Source organism: Hipposideros armiger, unplaced genomic scaffold, assembly GCF_001890085.2.
Source record: "Hipposideros armiger isolate ML-2016 unplaced genomic scaffold, ASM189008v1 scaffold_208, whole genome shotgun sequence".
In the NCBI taxonomy this organism is placed as follows: domain Eukaryota; kingdom Metazoa; phylum Chordata; class Mammalia; order Chiroptera; family Hipposideridae; genus Hipposideros; species Hipposideros armiger.
This window is the reverse complement of record NW_017731558.1, coordinates 116,584-122,583: the sequence shown is the minus strand read 5'-3', so window position 1 is coordinate 122,583 and position 6,000 is coordinate 116,584.

The following is a 6,000-nucleotide window of genomic DNA, read 5'->3' as shown; positions in this document are numbered from 1 at the left end:
CTATAAAAAGGACTCTCCTTTATACACCTCTTCTACTGTCAAATTTCTATCTCTGGAAAAAGGCAGAGATAACTATCTCTAGCCTTATTTATGTCTGAGAGACATCTGTCTTTGAGTTGTGTCATACCATCACAATTTTTTGAATCTGACCCATTGTTCATGCATGAAATACAGTGAGTCCTGGAATTGTTTTCAAAGAACATAGTATAAAATTAGAGGCCCAGGCCAACAGGGATCTACAAAAAGAATGTAGCAGAGTTTTGAGTCATATGAAGATGAGAGCAGAGTATCTATAAGAAGACTGAAGAATTTTAAGTGAAAATAAATATTTAACTCCTGTGAAAAGCGGAGAAGCAAATCAGAACTTCCATAGGAGAATAATTATGTTGAAAGTAAAGGTAAGCAATTTCTGATGGCAATGAAATTATTGGCTAAAACTGAGGTTAAAATGATAGAACTGCAGTCCTCATATAAAATGATGTGGCTCTTTGCATTCTGCCCCACACGTGCAGTGTGCATTGGTCAGGGCAGCCCAGTGCACATGATAGGCAGTCTGCTGTCAGTCTCACCCTGACAGGCACTGTGGGACTGCAGCTTCACCCAGTAATCAGGAAGCAGAGCACCCCTTTGGCGAGGAGTGGTTTAGCCAGTTAGGTTGACCACAAGTGACTGGCTTCAATGGTACCTTTCTGTACCAAAGATTTTTTAAAAAGAAAAGAAATGAGTCATGGGAAAAAGGGAGTCAGTAAACACATGCGTTCTGGGGAAAGGCAGCCTGTTGTGTTCAATTTCTGGCCACTGTGTGACTTAGAGAAAGCTCTATACTCATCTGGGTCCTGGTTTCTTCATTTGTACAATGGAGCAATGCTATAACCTTCTCTCATAACTGTTATGAGAAATATATGAAATTATGTACATAAAGACCTTTGTTCAGTGTTTGGCACATGACAAATGCTCTTTAGATATATGCTACCAACAACATATATAATTAGTCATAACACTGGAAAAGAATGGATGTTTTCCTGCTGAGCCCAGGCACTGCAGTTATATGGTATCCCACACACTTACAGGAATCCAGTTCCTTAAGTGAGTTAGAAAAAAATAATGCTTTAGCCCTTCTGTGGGCACAATTTAGCTCTCTGCTTTCAGAGTTTGAGATATCAGCAGGCTGTTTCCTAAGAAATCCAGCAGGCAGAGATTTATTATCTTAGGGGCTTTTCCATGGTTCTGGGTCTAGCCCAAACCTTCTAGGCAGAATACCTGATTTTGTAAACATTCTGATGATGTATCCACTTCTCCTGAGCAGAGTCACCATAAAGAAGCTGAGAAGACTGATCTATATACCAGAGGGAGAGGTATTCTTGTACTCTACATGACTCCATCAAAAAATGTATAATTTGTCTCACTGTAATAGCATCACAATATGAAGAGAATGCCAACATACTGACTTATAATGTAAATGACTCTCACAGCATTTCCACATTCAAAGTCTGTAGGTCAGTGGACAGTTACACTGGGCTGAGCTTCACAGGAGAAAAGATGTAATCAGAGGGAGATTTGGGGTGAACATGGAACCAAACAAAGAAGACTACTATGAATGGACTATCTGAAAGGATCAAGCTAATCTATTTCACCACAGGATTTACCAAAGAGACAACAATCCCTGAACTTCATCGGTCACATTACCCTTCCTCTGTCTCCACAGGATGGGTGAGTTTGCCAATGGGTCTGGAATCTTTGAAGTCCTCTAGCTACTATTCCATCTCCCACTCATTCTTTTGATGGGCATTGACTAGTAACTCATTCATTTGTTGGTCAATTCCCTCATCACCCCCTCAGGATAGATATATTTTCTCTTTAGTCATGTTAATATGAGTCAGATAAAGAGTTAATGATGACAAGGCAACATCTCTTTCTTTAAGGTATTTATATAATCTCTAAACTATCCTATGTTCCTTTTTCTAGGGCAGTTTAATTCCAAGTATTTTCAACATTTTGCATGAAGATTTGTAGATAACTTCAAACACTGACAATAAAAATGAGTCTATCAGGAATCTTCTTACATTTTTTCCTCTTTCATTCTCTTCTCATGTTCTTTTGACATCCTTCTTATTCTTCTTCCAAATCTCGTGTGGCACAAGGTCACACACAGTTCTCTACAGGGCTTTTGGAGCTAAAGTAGGAATGAAATTTTTGCCCTCCCTAATCCCTTTTTCACCCATGTGTGCAGACATAACCCCAAAGAGGATGTGACATAAATAAGAGCAGGTGATGTTCCTCAAACCTGCAAGTACCATTCAGTTTTGTTTTAGATTAAAAGTTGAGGATTGAGACTCTAGCCTTAGGCTGGCAAACTTTGCATTTTATCAAGTTAACGAATGAATCACTCATGCAAGTATAGAGGAGTGCAACAAAGATATCTGTACATGCCAGTTAGGGTTCTGCTGACCCCAGAGAGAAGAAGGTGCATAGCAGAGACATGCAAAGTTATCACAATTATACTTCACATTTGTGTTCCCGGCTTAATTGCTCATGGCTAAATGGAAGATAATAGATATGAGGTTTTGTTTACATAAAACATGAAACTTTGTCCTGGGAACTTTTGTCCTCCAAATAATTCCCAGCAATGTGAACTTTGGAAGGTGACTGACTGTGTGTAGTTTTCACAGGAAGAGCAAAGAGAACCAATTTAGAGGTAAAGACAATTTCACAATGCCAGTGGAGATTTGTGATTTCTTCTTTGTAGTATCAAAAGTGGAGGAGATACAACTGCTCAAGTGAGGAAACAGATGCACTTTTCATGTTGTCAGCATCTTTCCTTTTGAAGGTACCCACAATTTTTCATCCAGGTAAGTCCAGTCCAAGATCCCATTGTTCGACTACAACAGGACCAGGGAAAACTGTCCTGCTGAAAAATAGGATCTTCTGGAAAATGCCATTTCTCAGCACTGTATTATACTGTTTTGGGGAAATGATGGTATAAATCTACTGAAATAACACATCTGCCAATGCAGTTGTGCCTATGAAACCATCGAGCTGCTCTGTTCTTAAGAATGAATATAAATTGGGGCTATACTCATTAAAGGTAAGGCTCTCAGGTGGCTATTTAGAGCTGTCACCAGGTCAAACCTGGCTGCCTGTTCTCATTTTCTTCTGACTCACTTGATCCCTTTCCCACACACCCTTCATTTTCTTTGCTCTCGTTAGGTTCTGCTTGCTTGAAACTACTTGGGGCATTTTGCATTTCCTCTCTTTCTCCTGTAGATATCTTAGTAAACTTTTCTGAAGCTCCTTTCCCTGATTGCTTCTCTGTTAAACCTGTTGCTTACTTTCCTTTTCCATCAATAACCACAAATGTTTCTGCCCTCCAAGTAACCAAAATCAACCATCTACTAATCACTGGGGAACAAACGTGTGTTTTTTCATGTTTTCAGAGATTTAGCTTAACTCTCTGTTTGATTCTTATGTTTCACATGCAATCACAGTATCTAGAGTTCACAAAAAGGATTTCCAAATGAGGCATTTAGAAAATAGGTTTAGCGGGACATACAGTAAATTTGGGATCAGTCAGAGATGAGTCTTGTTAAAGGAAAATTTGAGTCATATTAAAAAGTTTAAGAGTTTATACGAGCAAGAATGGATTCATATCAGGCTGCACCAAACTGGAAGTGGTTAGGAGCGCTCCACTGATGGGCACTCGAGGAAAGACTTTTATAAAGAGGAGCCAGGAGCCAAGCAAGGAAATGATTTCATTGGCTCTAGCATAAGCAATTGGCTTATTTAGGAAAGCCTAGTTGGCTTTTTGGGCTTGATTGTCCTTTGGCTTTAATTTCTTAATCTGGAGGCATTTTAAGCTTAGATTTTGGTTTGCTTGTGTAGGCTGTTAAGGCATTAGAGCCCTGTCAGTCTAACGGCCTCCTTGTTTAATTAATTTAACAATTCACCTATTTTGGTCATGTATGAGAAGATGACTAAAATTTGTGTATTAGTGCCAATCTCAATCACCACCAGGGTTAAGTTGTTTTTGTCTCATTCTGAAGCTCGTAGGTGGTGATATCAGGTCTGTGGAAGAATTGCTTCTGCCGTTCACCTCATCATCTTATTTCTGTCTCTCCAAGTGAAGTGAGACCATCTGATGTATTGCTGATGGCCGTGAACATGTACTTAAGACCCTTGAGAAAACACAGCACACCAGGGAGACTACAGTGGAGACTATCAAGAGGATAATACTGAGACTGAAGCATGCTCTTTAGTCAAGGTCCCCTTGAGCCAAGCCAGTTGGTGTTAAATACATCAAAGAATGTAGCTGAAGGGATGTCAGCATGTTTCAGCCAAGCGGACTTTTTGCTAATGCCTTGTATTTGCTACAATACCAGTGGTGTTGCTCCAGGGATAGCAGGAGGTAGTTGCTACTGCTCAGACTCCTTGTTCCGCCAATATGATCTAAAGCAATTTTATTACCTAAAACCACCTTAGCAAAAAAGTCTAGGACTTAGTTGTGCTGCTCTAGGCTTAGCGGTTCATTCAGCGATAGTTGTCAGTTAAGGGACATCGTATTCCCAGGCATTAACAGAAAGAGAAAGTAAGCAGCCAAAAGGTCAAAGGCATAAAGGTTTTTTATTGAAGATGAAGTTCTTGATCTGTGATCTTGGGCGCACTGTCCACCTCAAGGAGTCATCTGCTTCTTGGAAGGACCCATCTATGTTAGTTTTAATTTTAGATCTCCAACTGGTGTGCAATTTAAAGGATTCAAGGAGCCCTTTTTAATTGGGAGGTGTGGACCCGAGGTTCAATGCCCTGAATTTTGGCTAACATCTGGGTAGTGACCTGGTATGGTCCCTTTCAACGAGGTTCAAAGGTAGTCTTTGATCTTAGTGATTCCAAGTCAGAAGTGTGTATGAAAATTGGAAATATTAGTTAAGAGAGTCATAGCCAGATATTTAAGAAGACCAGAAGAATTCAGAATCCAGTCCAGTTTGCCAGTAGATAACAAAATTTCAAAGACAGTGAGTTGGACTAGAATTTAATACCCACAGGGCATGCTGTAGTTTTCCATTGAAACATAATTTTCCGTTCTACAGTTACTCCCATTTCTAGCTAAATTAATCAAACTAAGACTAATTTGTTTGCAAAATAAATTTAATTTCACTAAACTTGGCCTGATTACTTACATAACTGCAGCAAAAATGGTGATTGGCCATATAGGCTCTTTTTAAATTAGTTTTGCTAGAACTTTTCATAAGAAATCCCAGATTGGACTTTTAAAATGTCTCTTAAAGCTAAATAAAAAAATCACCATCAGATTTCATCTGGAATATCTATAGATTTGGGTGAATTCTTCTTTTTCTGAGGTCCCCAAATTTCCTAATATTCCTGGGGCTGCTGGGAGGAAGTCTCCTCTGTTACTCACCTGGTAAGGCTTAGAAACCTGTTAGCAAGATGCCAAGTGGTTTTCCCTATGGGCTTTGTTGGTTTCATAAAGTCAACCTTCGTCCCTTAACACTGTCAGATCAGGTCTGATTGTATGCATTTTCAAAGATGACATTCCAGTCAAAGCCTCGGTAATATAACCAATGTTTCCAATTGTATCCTGTTATAAGAAGAACAGATTTTTACAGAACTTATGCAAATAATATATCCTCATGACAGTAATAATATTTAATAAGTTTCCAAATTCTGGAGGGATCAGGCAAGGAGAAAAAGTAAATGTTTTAATTCTATTTACAGAGGTATGCTTTACCAAATTTCTGTAAGTCATAGTTAGCTTAAGAGAAAAGAGAAGAAAGTTTCCTTAAACCTAGAAAACCAAAACATTAAAGAACCAGCAATGTTTCAAACAAAAAGTCATTAAAAATTATTATCATCCTTATCAGTTTATTCAATCTCATGTCATTAATTCTTGTTCTACTTGTATTTAACTTTTCCATTAGAGTGCTGGAAATTCTTACCCAGTTCAGTGGTATGATCTTAAAGTTATCAGAAACCTGTATTCTAGTATAC